Consider the following 16033-nt stretch of genomic DNA (forward strand, 5'->3'; position numbering starts at 1 on the left):
TCTCCTATTTTCTTCATTGTAAAACTAGGCTAACAGAGTACTAACCCAGCGGGATTATTCGGAAGATTGTGACTGATGTCACCTGGGGAGGCTCCTCGGTGGTACAGTGTTTTTCTAGCACATATGAAGGCTTGCATTCCACCCCGTGGGCCTGAGACTGATGCGCATATGGGACTGAGCCCTGGATGCAGCACACGGTAAGCACAGCAGGCATTTCCTTTTGGCTGTGCCAGCATCCACCTCTGTTGTTCCCGAGGCAGCTAGAATTACCTGCCCACCACTATACATACAGCCTTTGGAAATCTGAATCTCGGGAACAAAGCCAAGATAATAACCCATCATTCTGATCCTTCCAACTTACCATGGAAGCCTCTTCGTCTGGTGGCAGGAGATTGATAGACGGAAGTGTAAGGATATATGTTGCCCTATGGAAATGTCTAACCCGTGAGTGTTCCCTCCAGTGTTACTGAAGAGGAAGAAAGATGACTCTGGAGGCTGAGTCAATTAAGTAGCTTGCAGTTTCAATATTACACACTGTCTCATGTTCATGCCCTTTGTAAGGTGTTGCAAGGGAAGCAAAGCATTTATGTACTTTAATTGGATGGAAAGCTGAAGCTAGATGATAAGATAGAGCATAATTTTTTATTATCTAAAAACTCAATAAAGAATTAATTTGGGAGGAGGCTGGGATTTTAATGAAACTGAAATAAATGACCACTTTTGGTCTCTTTCATTAGAAGATGTACTTATAATTAAAATTTCCACTGGGGGTATTTCTTTTTATCTTTTTTTTTTTTTTTTTTTTTTTTTTAGACAGAGTCTTGCTATGCAGTGCAGGCTGGTCTCAAATGTGCAATCATCTTCCTACCTCAGGCTCCTGAGTGCTGGGATGACAGATGTGCACCACCAGATACTTAAATTGCATACTTAAATTGAGAAATGACTGGGTTAATGGTTTCCCTTCACACACCACACAGCCACACCTGCAGTGAGACTCCTCGTATCTACATGCTACAGCCTCTTTGGGGAACATGACTCTGCATTCTGTGACCCTCTGGACCCATTGTTTAAAATCTTAGGAAGACAAGCTCTGATGGGAGTGGTTCTGCTCCACACGGCTCTCCTTTGTATCCAGCGACACATAAACAAGCTGTGTACTCTCAGACTCGGGGCTCATTTCTGTCTTTTAAATGACTCTCCTTTGCATGGCTTCAAAAGCAAACACCTTCAGACTGGACATTGTTCTTTCCTCTTTTCCTTGTGATCAGTTTTTCCTTCCAGATAACGACATGTTTCACGGGGCCAGGCCCTGTTGTAGCTCTGGCTCTGTACATGACAGTTGGGGGTGCTATTTCTTTGCACTGATGTCGAGTGATGAGGGTTGCAACACTGCTCTGGCGGATTAAAATGGGGGAGTCTGATGGAGACAGATGGGAAGGCTTCTTGCCCTCTTAAAGTAACCCACAGAGAGGGGGTACCTCTTCTTCTTTGGGTGTGTTGCACTGGAGTTCTTCAGAAGGCAAGACTCTTGGGAACTGATGGGGTTGCCTTACTGGAGGGGAAGTGGGCAGTGGTGCAGTCCACTGCAGAGTATTGTCCATACACTGGGAGATCAGTGGATCCTGCAGTTGCTTAGCTCAAGGAACCAGAAGCTGCAGACCAAGAGGAACTGAGGATGTGGAGCCAGCCCGAGGCTCCAGGCCTGCAATTTCCCAGAGACTCACTGGCATGTGTACTCACTGAGAGGCTGCGGGAGCTGCAGTCTGGAGCTCACCGGCACAAGAGGCACCAGCTCATCTACAGCAGGGATTTTCAAGGCACAGGCTGACTTCTTCCCTGTTATTCCATCTAATCTAAGCCTACAGATGGTGCCGACTACCAGCAGGGCAGGTTGGCCCCCTCCAATTGCTGGCTCATGAGCCGGTCACCTCTGGAAACACCCCTCAGACACACCCAGAATACCACAGGCTAGTGAGACTGGGTCTCAAAACAAAACAAAAATTAAAAACAAAAGTCAAACAGAAATAGAGAAAAAAATTTAACCATAAGTAGGAAAGCAATCATAATTATCTCAATAATTGGTAAAGCAGACAAAATTTTAATTCTGACACAAATATTTCTGAGAATAAAAAGACTGCTTGGGCTCCACAACTTATTGTGCAAGGTTAAAACACTAATACAAAATCTGGTACAAAAAAGTAAAAATCAATTTCATATAAAGTAAAATAATAAGCATTAAAAAGTTCATCAGTGTATAAAAAAGACAGGTTATGATTACTTAGTTACTTCCCAGAAATACAAGATTGGCTTAGCATTAAAAATACTTTAGGTTATGATATGTACGTTAGTATGCTAACAAATTAGCAGAAAAAACTATTATCTCCATAGATGGAAAAATACAATAAAATTCAACATTGTATTCCAAAACCTACTAGAAATCTATGGCTATACAGAAATGCTCAAATCTGTTAAAAAGCTTCTGCCAATCTTTAGCAATGACAGTTTTTTCCTCGGTGCAGTAGAAAAGCAAGAGCAAGGAAAAAAAGAAACGAAAAGTCCTTTATCGTGGACACGGAAGGGCTCCAGGAATGTGCAAGGTCCCCTCTTGGTGGGAGCTTTTATTCGGTCTGATGGGGGGGTGGGGCTTAAAGTGGCGGGCCGAGTGACGTAGTGACAGCGGATTGGGGGAATGTTGACGCACGCGCAAAAAGCCGGGAGTTCAATTTTCAGGTTTGGAGCAAGCACAGGTAAGTTAGGCCCGTGCCATGCTGAGCCTGGCCACACTTGTCAAGGACAGAATCCACCAAGCAGGTCATGTTTTTAACATAAAGTGTTGAAAGCACTTCCCTAAAGGTCACAGACTTTCACTATAGTCTCTAGTTTGTGGCAAGAGTGTGCACTATCACGATCCCTGTCGCACTCGGCCCATGGCACCACAGCCACGCAGCCGGGTCACGTCTTCTGGCCCCGGCATGCACCAAGGCACAGGACAAGCGTGGACAGGCGCTGCATCGCTGCCTCGAAGAGCACAGTGGGGAGGGGCAAATGCGTGGCTGCTTAGTGCAGCTTAGATTTCCCACTCCTGTCCTGCGGTGCGGCTCAGGTCCTGCACCTCCCAGGCATCTTCCCTGACTGCATCCTAAGGCCTCCCAGGGTCCCTGTGGGCCTGTCTTCTACAATCCTGACCCGCACCGGGACATTCTCCGCTGCCACAGGGATTCACCGAGTGTCTGCTGGAGGGAAGAGTGAAGGGTAGCAGGGAAACAAGGGAGAAATAGTAGATGGAGATGAAAACAGTCAGAGCTGAAGGAATAAAACACAGGAAATCCAGACTTCCCTCCTGTTAACCGGCGGTCATAAAAGACGGCACACTCTACGACGACACTCATAGGAAATGTTCTTAACGGGCGAGTAGATTAGTGGTAGCCTGTGACTGAGGTGGGGACAGTGTTGTAGTCTGGGCTGCAAGGAAAACAATTACATACAGGACACATAATGTAGAGTGTTATAATAGTCACCCAGAGTCAAATACAGGAAAGTACAAGAAATCTGTGCACACACTAAAGACCCAGAGAATCCAGCCGAGGGCCTGCATCCCACGGCAGTGTCCTGCATGGGTTCAGCTGAAGAACTGAGCTTATAACACTGCCTCCCACAGGTCCAACGTGAGGTCTAGAGCCCACAACAAGGACTCATGCAAGTCTGTTTCATGGATTTGCCCTGGGAAGGTTCAAGGGTCAGCAACAGAAGCTAAAAAGTCTGTGCCAGCAGGGTGAAGGATCTGTGCCAGCAGGTTGAGGGTGCTGCACTGAAAACAGGAAGCAATGCTCAAAATAAGAACCAGGGCTCCCCTGAAAAATACCACAGCCATCCTCAGCAACAATGAGGTCCTGAGCTCCTCTGATGATGAAAACATCCCAGTCCATATCAGGAAGCCAGCAAGACACGCTTCTCCTAGAAACTGAAGAGCACAAATCTTCCCCTCCAGAGCCAGGAAGCGATGCTTAATGTAAGCACAGAGCTCCCCAAAGTGAACCACAGCCACTCTCAGCAACAAGGTCCCAAACTCCTCCAAAGATACTAGCAGAGTTCATACCAGGGGAGCCAGCATGACGAGCTCCTCCAGGAGAACCAATGGCTCCAAACACCACTTAGGAGAACCCACAGGCTACTCCTCCTCTGCAGGTCTCCTTCTTATGCTGGCAGCATCCTCAGGTGGGCCATCCACGCCCAGCACCACGCTGACTCAGTTCAGCTGGTGTTAAACTGACCACCAGTTACCAGACCACTACAGAGCCTGAGGAGGTCTTTGCTAATGGAGAAGGATTTTTTTTTTTTAGCAGTAATGGAAAAATTTTAAAAAGTTTATTAGCACCTGCTTGTAGTAATTATATGTATTATGTGGGGTTGGGGTTTATATGACACAGCTTGACTCTCTTTTCCTTTCTCTTCCCCTATCTTCCACCTTCTCTCCATCTCCCAGTTCCCTTCCCCTCTGCAAAAGATTCATCTCCCTGGTCCTTAGATCATGACAGTTCTATGCAAATACCGAAAATTGTGGAATTATATTCTAAAACAAAGGGGATTGCAGAGCATGTAAATTGTACCTCATTCAAAGCAATTTTTTAAAAGATTACTATAGCATGAATCACAGATCTCTCTTTTAAGGAAGCCAAATCAATGGCGATGACAGTTATCAGTAACGGGAGGGAAGACAGAGAACAGGTGTGGAAGGGGAATGGCTGAGCTCAGGCTAGACAGGTGGTGAACAGTGACTGAAGTGTCAGCAGAGGACAAACTTCCACGAGATGAAGTTGAGGCATAAAATTACAGAATCATGGTCGCATTCACAAGCCAGCATAGTATCCTGGGATTTTATATTAAAATAGGCTGGATGCCTACGTTTATAAAAACATGAAAATTTCCCTTGCTTTCCAAGGGTTTGGTTTATACAACTATTATTCAGTAGAATGTTCTTTTTTTAACTTAGAAACTTATCATTGATGATTCTAAAAGCATTTTGAGGCTAGCCTACTTTAAAAATCTTTATCTGGAAGTGGGAGAGGAGAAGCGTTATCGTCTGTTCGCGGTGAGGCAGTTAGCTGTCCCGGTGAGCTATCCCCTCTGGGACTGTGGGCTCCCGAATGCCCGGCCCATCTGCAGGGGCATGAGGAAACGGGTGCAGAGTAGGTTAATTCAGATCCCTGAAAGAGACCCAGGCTCATGCCAAATCCGACGGCAGAGCCTCAGGCCCTCACCAGAAGCTTTGTAATTTTGTCGGTTAAGGCTTCCCATTGACTCCTCTCATGGAGGCTGCCAGTGGCTTTGCTAGCAAATTGGCATCCTACGGAGAGTCAGGTACTCTGCAGATTTCTAATGAGGAGAAGTTAAAGGTTATATAAGCTCGGCTGCCAAATTGACTGCCTGACCTTAAAAGCCAAACAGAGGCTATTTTCCTTTCCTCTTCTCTTCCTTCCTGGAGACCTCAATTAGCAATAAATTTTAAATGCAAACATAATGATGTGTGATAAATCAGGGCTGAGAGAGCGGTGAGGGAGTCTGCTGGAGATCGATGGACAGATCCGATGGCCTTTTCACCTCGTCCGAGCATTCAAAGCCCGAGTGCTTCTGATTTTGGTTTCAGTTTTAACTGGCGCAGGGGGAGGACAGAAGCTGTAGTGAATCACTGTACCCACTGCACACCTTTTTGTCTCTAAAAACATTTGCTACATTTTTAAAAACAGAAAAATCCCAGCAGACCGCAGTGGATACAACTCCATTTGCAATGTGCTATTTTTAAAGGTTTCTTTTTTTTTTTTTTTTTTCAGACAAGATTTCATTGTGCAGTTCAGCCTGGCCTCAGACTCATAGTAATCCTCCTGCCTCGGCCTCCCAAGTGCTGGGATTATAGGTGTGTACCACCATACCTGGCTGTGATGTGCTCTTCCTGCCAAAAATAAATGAGCACATAAAAAGCCTAGTGATCTAGCTGATAAATTATTTCACTAATTGTGGCTTATGAAATATTTCTAATACAACCTGTCTTTACCTGTACAAACAAATGTGGCTACACATTACAGCTATGCACGAATTACCATGGACCCAAATCCCACTGTCTTCCAATAGTGACCCCTTTCTCCAGAATGACCCTAGCTTTTCTGGAGGCCCCTTGAGCAAGGGCTTTCTGCATCCCCACAGAGCAGTCTCCCGTCTTCTATCACTCCATGGAATCATTTGTCTGCTCCGTGGAGTCATTTGTCTGCTCCGTTAAGGCGTGCTGAGCACCTGTCTTTGACGGCTGACAAGTAGCTAAAAAACCTTTATCCCTGCCTCTGCTAAAGAAGTCCACTCTGAAACACCCAACCAAGAATGTGCTGAGAATGGTGTCCCCTGGGTCCCCGTCGCTTCTGACTTCAGGTATCAGAACAAAGCTGGGTCCGTCTGGAGATGGAGATGCGGCCCTCTCAGCTCTGTGCTGCTCCTTGACATCCAGGCCTTTCCTTATGTCATCAGCCCCCTCAAAGAGCTTCCTCTTGCTGTGAACACTCTTATCCTATCTTTCTTCCACTTTCTGAAAAGCTCTGGAAGTCCTCTTTCAGGAGTGTCTTTAACGATGTGATAAAATAATGTGGCGAGTGTGGCTGTCGAGCGCCCTCCGAGGGAAGGGCAGGCTCATAAGAACGTGACTCTGCGTCCTCATCCACCTTCTCACCAGATGTGGCACTGTGTCGGGTCTTCCTCACAGTCAGAACGAGCATGGAGGGAAATGCTCTGTGCTGGTTCAGGACAGCCACAACAGCACAGCTGCAGACACTCAGGAAAGAGTGCTCCAGAGGAGCCTCAGGAAGCGCCCAGCACACTGGGTAAGTGTGTTCCAAATAAGAGGGGTGAACGGCAATGAGCATTTTACTGTAATACAGTTCTTAAAAAACTGAACACACACTGCTTTTTGATTACATTTTGTAAAAACGAAACCACCTGCAGATTCTGCCCAGAGCTATGGCATAGCTGTGGTAATTTGTGCATAGCTGTCAGGTGAGGCCACACTCCTTTGCTTCTGCAGGGGAAGACAGGTGGCACAAATATTTTGTGAACCACAGTCAGTTGACATAGCCGCAGTTCAGGGGACACTGGTCATTCTTCAGCCTTCTCAGAGCACAGGCTGATGTGGCAGATGTCGGTGCGGGGAGAGTGAAGTGCACAGAGCTGGGTGTAATGCTGAGACCAAAGTGAAAAGCAGTTCTTACAGTCATTGGGAAAGGCTTGGTGTGGTTCTCTAACAGATCCCAGGTGGAAAGGCACGACAGGATCAGGAAAAAGATTCCACTCTGTAAGATGGAAAAGTCACATTTGTTTTAGTCACTTTCTTTGTTCTGAGAAAAAACCGACACAACTCAGATGGGGAGAGGTTTATCTGGCTTGCAGTTTTTAGAGTTTCTGTCTGTAGTCAGCAGGCTCCAAGGCAGGATGGCATGCTGGAAGGGTTTGGTGGAGGAGAGCTGCTCATGTCATGGTGGTGCAGGAAGCAGAGAGAGAGAGAGAGAGAGAGAGAGAGAGAGAGAGAGACAATGGAGGAACTGACGTGGCAGAGGAAGCCCTCTGGGTCACACCCCCAGCAGCCAGCAAGTCAGGTACAGCACCCCCCGAATTCAATCACCTTCCAAATACCTGAGGCAACTGGGGATCATTTTAGATCCAGACTATAACAGTATCAGGGAAGAACATGTAGCAACTTCCCAGGGCAAACCAACCCAACCCAAACCAGAGCAGGCTGCAGGCCAATCAGAAGCAATAAGTGAGGAATTCGCTCTGGGAAGTCAAAGGAGAGATTGAAACAATCCATCCAACAGCAAGTCTGAGCTCCATGGGGTGAGGAAGCATGGTAGTCCTGCAGAAAATGTTTCTACTCTACTGTGAAAAAGAATATCAGGCTATGATACCTGCTGTAGCTCATCCTGGGTATTTACGACTGGGGTGTAGGTTAAGCAGTTTAAATTTTGAAATTTGTGCCATTTTGCTCAGTTATGTTCCTTCCATCAGTTAAATGGCTTCAAATGATATATTTGTAATTATTAAAGATATTTAAGGTTTAAATAGGTAAAATATCAGCCTGTGATTTACAATAATAGTAACCAGTATTATTTTTGAAGTCATATGTATTTGTTATAAATAGTTTTTTAGCAATATAGAAGGGCTTAAGATAAAAAGGTCTCTTCAATTCCTGCTTTAATCTCTACTCCACAGCAGTAGCTACTGCTAAATTTGCCAAATATCCTTGCCTTCCCCAGTTCAAATACTCTTCCTTCTAGAATATGGATTTACATTGTATAAACTGTTCTTTAATTTGGCTTTCATAAATAATTTAAATTGAACGTCTTTGCATGTCAGCAAATAAAGGTTATATCCTTTTTGAAAGTCTGCTATCACATCCCACTATATGATGTTACATTATTTATTTATCCAGTTTCATACTGACAGACACTTGGGTTAGTTCCAATTTTTTATTTTTAGAGACAGTTCTGCAGTTAACATCGTGGTACATTTGAATCTGTGCTTTGAAGTCAAGTTGCCTGGCCAGATGCTAGGTGCATTTAGAATTTGAATAAATACTCCCCAAATTACTTCCAGCACATTTTCAGCAATTTACACTCCCTCATGATAGGAAGAAAGCTTGCTCGCCACGAGCTCCACCCTTGGCATCCAGGCATTGACCACCTAAATCAGGGCTGATTTATTTTCTTTAGCTTTGCAAAGATGTGACAAAGACCTCACCTCATGTTATTTATTTTTATTTTTATTTTATTTTAAAGAGAATAAAACCAAAGCAAACAGAACAGAATAAATAAATCAGAACGAACAATGAAACTGATATAGGACTTCAAAATAAAACAATAGGAAATCAGCAATGGCTACCATAATGTCTCTTGTTTTCTTCAAAATAGCTGCCCATACCATCAGATATAATAAAATCAAACAAAACAGAACATAATAAAAGCAGTCAAAATAAAAGAATGAAAGCTTACTTTATTTATTATTATTATTATTATTTTGGTACTGGGGATAGAACTCATGACCTCATGCTTGCCAGGCAGGCACTTTACCACTGAGCTAAATTCCCAGCCCTGAAATTTACTTTAAAGAGAATAAAACCAAATAAAATAAAACAGGATAAAGCCAGTCAAAAGAAAGCAGTGCAAGTGATACAAAATTTCAAAACAAATAATAGGAAATCAATAATGGCTACCGTAATGCCTCTTGTTATCTTCAAAATTGCTGCCCATACCATCAGATATAATAAAATCAAACAAAACAGAACAGAATAAAACCAGTCAAAACAGAACACTGAATAAAACAAAACAGCAAAATGGAATAAAAACAGAACAGTACTGGATTTCAAAAACAAGACAGAAGGAGGTTTCTCGTATTTGCTATACTGTGTATTGTTACCCTCTTAATAGATGCTCAGACTTCCGGCTTGAGGCCTGCAAAGTCAGTCAAACAACACAAGCATTAAGTTGTCTCTGTTCCTCGGTTGCTATCAACTCAGCCTGTGTCCCTCCGAATCAGCTGGTTGCTGGGGAGGGGAGTGGTGTTCCTTGTCTCTCAGCCCTTGGGCGGGTTGGCTCACGAGAAGGGCAAATTGGCTTCTTGTTTCTCCTCCCAGATCCCGCCTGGCTTGCACCAGCTCACAAGGAGGAAAGAATGGCTTCTTATTACTCCTCAGGCCCAGCATGGCTTCCACCAACTCACAGGCATGGCAAATTGGCTTCTCACCTCATGTTCTTAATTTTCTTTATTTTCAGTTTATTTTTCATAACTTCTGCATACTTCTAAGGAGGACAAAACAAATGTTTGATTTCTCCGGATATCTCTCAAAGGCGCAGGCACTTTGCACTGGTCTGCTTTGTGTTAGTATCATGATGTACTTGAGGTGGACTCTTCTTTATAAAAAGAAGTTTACACCAGCTCACGACTAGAGGTTCAAGGTCAGGGGGCCGCCCCTGCTGCTGGCATCTGACTAGCAGTGGCCAAGCAGGGATGAGCATCACGTGGCAGGAGACAGGAGCGGTGGGTGCATGTGTACCCTCTGACCTCTCTCTCCTCTTTGAAACTACTGTGTTTCATCCTGGGCATTTAACCTCATCTGATTCTTGTCACTTCTCTGAAGCACCACCTCTAAACACTGTAGTCAAATTAAGTTTCCACCCTCCTAATACACACAATGGGGGATTAAACTTCAACACATACACTCCGGGGGATACACGTAGGCCATGCCCACACCCCAGCAGCATGTTCCTGGCTAAAAACACCAAGTTTATCAGCACCCATACCTCACCCATACAGCGCATTTAGCTGTTAATTGTACCTACCTGGAGGCAGGCAGAGGTTCCCTTTCAAATCCTACAGATGGAAAAACGCTTCCCACATTTCCTGGTTACTATTGGCTGGCTCACTCTTTCATTTAAGTAGGAAACCAGGCATTTGTCCATATTTGCAACGACACTTTCACCCACTATTTACTTTTAAGTCAGCTACGTTGTGGGCACCGTGCTGGTCATCATGGTCACATGGAGATGGAACTCATTGCTGTCTTCACCAGATCTGTCTGTCTAGCCAAGAGGAAAGGATAGAAAGGAACCAACAACAAGAGCGGGAAAGTGGGGTTCAAAGCGGGGTCCTGGAGGTGGTGTGTGCATGGGAACTAGAGTATCAGGGCTGTAGACAGGAGCTGGAATCTGGTTCCGGGCACAGTAAGCCATCACATCTAACCAGCGAGGAAGTGGCTGAAAGGGTTCAAGACTGGGCACTCTGAAGGGTAATCTCTGGCTAGAAATTGTGCACATTAGCAGCAGAAAGTGAAATTTGTAAGTATTGTTTTATTCTTAGCTTTTTAACAAAAATTCTCAAGTGAAAAACCCTCTACTTTGCCTTTGCTGAACTGAGAGACAATAAGAGACGAGCTTTCCATCGCATCCCTAGAGCTGGCAGGAGGCTCAGTGCCTGCGGGCTGGCAGCCGGACTGCTCCCTGTCGATGCCACAGAGGAGCTCCATGGAGGTGCACATCGTGGTTTCTTCTGTTTGTGACCATAGAATACATTTCTCCCTCATACTGTGAGGCCACGTCAGCAGGGGTGCCGCCTTCTCCACAGACAGTCTGGGCCCACAGTGTTGGCAAAGGCCCCATCTTGAGAGAAGCTTCTCTGATTGCAGAAACAGAGAAAGAAGAGCACATGGACCCGAGTGGACTCTGATCCCTTCTAAACAATATCACTGCCTACCGCATCTGCAGGCCACGTGTTAAGGGAAGGAAATGAAAATGGGGAAATTCACGGATATTTACAGGTTGATGAAGATATAAATAATTTTCCATACTTTTCAATATTTCCCAATTTTTTAATTTACTGAAGTAATGTCAATATATTCTATAAATAATTGAAACACTATAGAAGCACAGAATAAAGTGAAACATCACTTTCACATTATCCCACTCGAATCCCCAGCGTTTCTCCCTGCAGAAGTCACCACTGACTATAGTCTGTGTTAGGGCCGGTTGGCAGAGGCAGGTCACCGGGAATGTGTTAGAGGAGTCTCTGTCCCTCCTGCTCCTCCTCCCCTCTTTGCTTCCTGCCGTCCCTAATGTGAGGCACTTCCTTCCTAGGAAGCCTTCTGTCATGTTGTTCTGCCTTGCAGGTAGCCCACCACAGACTGAAAGCTCTAAACACACGAGCCCCAATAAACCTCTCTTCCTTCAAGTTGTGGGTGTTGGCTATTTTGTCCCAGTGATGAGAAAAGTAACTCAGGGTGGTTTTGGTAGCAGGAGGGTGGTCACTGCTGTAACTGTATCTGATCATGGGGTTTATAAACTTTTGGAACTTGTTTGCAGGAGGAATTGAAAAGAGTATAGAAACCAGCTAGCAGAGCCTAGAAGGCTGCATGCTGAATTTGATGGGGGATTCTGCTTAGAACTCAGAAGACCAAAATGCTCATAGGAATACAAACAATACAAACTAGACCTAGGAGGTTCCAGGTGGGAACAAAGACTCCACTGGTAGTTGAACTTTGGGTCGTGTGTTATGCTCTGGCAGAAGATTTGACTTAATTTTGCTTATGCTTTGAAACTTTGCAGAAGACTGAGTTTAAGGGTGGACTACATAATCTGATGGACAAGATATCAAGGCACTACAAAGTTCAAGTTGTGGCATGGATACTGTTGCCAGCTTTTAGCCAGCTTTATGTTAAAAACCAGAAACAAAAAGTTTATTTAATAAGCTTTCATTTTTTCCCGAAAGGAAGCACCTATAAAGTCTGAGCATAGCTGCTAAAAAATTGGCATTAAAAAGAAGCCAAGTATTTTGCATCAGGACAGTATCAAAGATGACTTATGGGTATCTTGGAAATCAGCAAGACCCTTTGCAGGATCAAAGGTTTAAAAGTGAAATATTTGCTTTGACAAAAATGTCCACGGGCTGAAGTTTAGCTCAGTGGCATAAGCGCCTGCCTTACAAGTGCACAGCCAAGAGTTCAATCCCCAGTACCAAAAAAGAAAAAAGAAAAAAATGTCCAGGATCCTGTGCTCAAGAAGGGCTATGTGGACCAGACCATTGGTTCCTGAGGGTTCAGTTCACAGTACTCAGCCATCTAGTGCTTGGTAACCTCTGCAGCCATGAGCCAAGAGCACCTGCCTACTGCTCAAGCAAGTGGCAGTTCTTGGCATCACTGGTATTGATTTCTCAGTCGTGCAGAATGCAAGAGTTTTGGGATCAGCCATATTTCAGAAGAAGGGCTGTGAGGTGAGGGATCATGTGTGCCCCCGAGAAGTTGGTATAAGAAGCTGTTGCAGGGAAGCTAGCTGCAAGTGCAATGGAGACCCAAACAAAGCTGGAAAAGCAGGAACATGGAATGCCTCTCAGGAAAGTTCCAGGTGGCCAGAGCCAGAGCAGCGCCAGTCCAAGAGAGAGGCCACGAGGGCTGCAACTGGCAGTGCCAGGGGCAGGGCCACCCATCCTTTGAGCTTACCTCTCACTGCAACTTGTCCAGGGTGCTGCAGGATTTAATATTTCCTCTGTTGTTGCTTTCCTGCTTTGGTCCCATTCCTTTCCAACTCCCTGTTTCTCCCTTTTGAAATGAGAATGTTTTTACCCTGTGCCACTGTGTGTCAGCAGTATTTAATTTTCAATTTTTGCAGGGGTTCACAGTGAAGAGTTTGCCTTGAGTCTCAAAGGAACTTTGGACTTGGACTTCTCAGCATTGGACTTTTCCAGCTCTTAGAGATAGACTCGGTGCATTTTGCAGAGAGATACACATATGTCTTTTGGGGGCCAGGAGCTGAACGTTATTGTATAAATCTGGAATGTTGCCCAACGTCTCACGTGTTTAGAAGGTGGTTGGACCCAGGGACGTTGTATTATTCATCCAGAGTGTGCTGTTGAGGGTGGGGTCTGATTGAAAGGGATGGGTCCCTGGGCTGTGACCCCGGAGAGTCTGTCTCCCTGCCTGGCTCCTCTCTTCTCTCTCTGCTTCCTGGCTGCCATGAGCTTAACAGCTTTCCTCCCAGACAGGCCTTCCCACCATGCTATTTCTGCTTTAGAACCAGTCAGCCATGGGCTGTGACTACGAACCAAAACCAACCTCTCCTCCTCTAGGTGGTGGGTGTTGGGTACTTTTCTTAGCAACAAGGAAATAGCTAAGACAGTTTTGTGCATAGCTTTCCAATTATTTTAATATATGCATTCATAAACATAAATATGAATATACATGAATTTCCCGTATGAGAAGACAATTAAAAAGCAGCATGCAAATTAATATGCATGCTAGTTTAATAGACTATTTTCTTTCAGAGAATGTAATGCTCGCCGCAGTTCCCTTACACCTCCCTCCCGCTCAGCAGTGTGTCTTCAGGCCACCCACGCTGTCTGTGCCTCTGCATTTCCTTTTCTTCTAGGAATGCTTCCGCTTTCTGCCTCTGGTTCCCCATCTCCATTGCTGGTTTGTCACTCTGGAGTGTCACGCCCCGTATTTACCCCCTGGCTCCCTGACCCTAAGGGCAAGGGCTTTGACACTCCTGTTTTTATGGGGCTCATGGACTTCTGGCCAGCACGGCCTGCTCATGTGCAGGTGCCAGCGTCACAGGCTAAGCTGGTCACCCCTGGTGCTGTGAGTGTGGGCATGCGGTGTGCGGCCGCAGCTCCCTGCACATGAGGGAAGCCTGGTGTCTTCACTCTCCGACTGGGGCATGTGCGCTTTGACAGGGGACATCTGATAGTATTACCCTAGATTAGAAAGGGATAAATAGATGATAAATAAACCAAGTTGGACTTCTATACTGAACATTTTAAAGCGTAACTTACAGTGATAAGAGGGTGATTATTATAATGGTAGTTAGGATTGGAGAGGTATTTCAAGTGTGGCTTAGGGTGAATGTGGTTATGTTGTTGTATATAAGAAACATAGAGAATATGGAAGCTGTAAGGAGAATGTAGTTTAGTAGAATGACTGATGGATTATACATTAGAATAGCTGCTGTTCCTTCTATGCGGGCAATGGATGAATACGCTATGATTTTCCGTAGTCGTGCTTGTTTAACCCTCCTCGTCCTCCTAATAGGACGACGCGATGGCTGAAGTCAGCATTAAGGGCTGGCTGATCACAGGGAAGGACTGGAAAAGGATGGCTAAGGGAGCAACCTTCTGTCAAGTTAATAAATAAGTCCTGATGGTAGCGGGCTGCCTTGGGAGGCTTCAGGCATCAGAAATGAAAAGGTGCTCGGCCTCATGTCATTATTAGGGAGAGAGTTAGTATAAGTGAGGCTCCTTGATTTTGATAATGAAGAATAGCCCATTGTCCTGAGTATGTCATGGCTAGGATAATTGGAAAGAGTAAAAGTATTGATGCTGATGCTGGGTGAAGAAGTACTTGGTTGCGGCTTCTGTAGATCGAGGGTTGATTTGGCTATTATAATTGGAATTGTGGCTAGCATACTTATTTCTAGGCCGATTCATATGAGTAGTCAGTGTGAGCTAAGTAGGGTGATTGAGGTGCCTGTGATAAGGGTGGTATAGATAACGGGGGTTGATAGGAGATTAATTAGTATGGGAAGGATATAAACCAACATTTTCGGGGTATGGGCCTGATAGCTTATTTAGCTGACCTTACTGTTAGAATGTAGTGTAATGGTAGCACGGAGAAATTTGAGTTCTTTAGAATAGGTTCAAGTCCTGGGATTCTAGAAATAAGGGGATTTAAACCCCTATGATTTACTCTATCAAAGTAACTCTTTTGTCAGACATATTTCTAGGTCGTTTGGGGAGGGATGCCTGATAACAGAATTGGCAAGGAGATGTGTCATATGCATGGGGCTAGGGTTAAAGGCAGAAAGTTTTTCATAATAAATGCATGAGTTGATCGTATTGAAATCGGAGATAAGAGGCTTGAACTCAGGAATAGAACTGTAAGCTGAGAGTTTTTAGTATAAAGTTTGCTGTATAAATTTCAGGGGAGTTGATTGCTGGTACAGTATTGAAGAAGAAGATGGTTGTGAGGGCGTTTATTATAATAATATTATGTATTCGGCTATGAAAAATAAGGCAAAGGGTCCGGCGGCATATTCTATGTTGAACCCTGAGACTAGTTCTGATTCTCCTTCTGTTAAGTCAGATGGTGCTCGATTTGTCTCTGCTACGGTTGAAACAAATCATATTATTGCTAGAGGTCATGTGGAGAGAAATAGTCAAGTGTTTTTTTTTTTTTTTTTTTGAGTTTCCATTTTAGTTAGGGAGACTGATCCATTTAGTAGTAGCACTGATAAAAAAATAATTGCCAGGGTAACGTCATATGAGATAGTTTGGGCTGCTGCTCATAGGGCTCCAATTAATGCGTAATTAGAGTAGGATGCTCATCCTGATCATAAAATAGCATAAACAGCAAGAGTTGTGTCGTTTGTTGAGCTGAATGCTTTCTTAATTGATGGCTGCTTTTAGGCCAACTATAGAGGTTATATCTTTTACCCAGTGTTAAGGGTTGTTTTCTTGTTTT

General features: G+C 44.6%; 1 long non-coding RNA gene across 3 annotated transcripts in view; it reads left to right on the forward strand.

Annotated features, from left to right (window-relative positions):
- The window catches only part of LOC134478348 (uncharacterized), a 38033-nt gene that overhangs the window by 8262 nt on the left and 13738 nt on the right, over positions 1-16033 (forward strand). For 2 of the 3 annotated variants that reach the window (XR_010050952.1, XR_010050950.1), the window contains exon 2: positions 29-197. This is a non-coding gene — a long non-coding RNA (uncharacterized LOC134478348). Of the gene's footprint in view, positions 1-28; positions 198-813; positions 2152-16033 lie in introns of those variants that run through there. The other variant, XR_010050951.1, reaches the window with a different exon arrangement.

Source organism: Cavia porcellus, unplaced genomic scaffold, assembly GCF_034190915.1.
Source record: "Cavia porcellus strain 051 isolate PalLab524CR breed Dunkin Hartley unplaced genomic scaffold, mCavPor4.1 scaffold_12, whole genome shotgun sequence".
Lineage (NCBI taxonomy): Eukaryota > Metazoa > Chordata > Mammalia > Rodentia > Caviidae > Cavia > Cavia porcellus.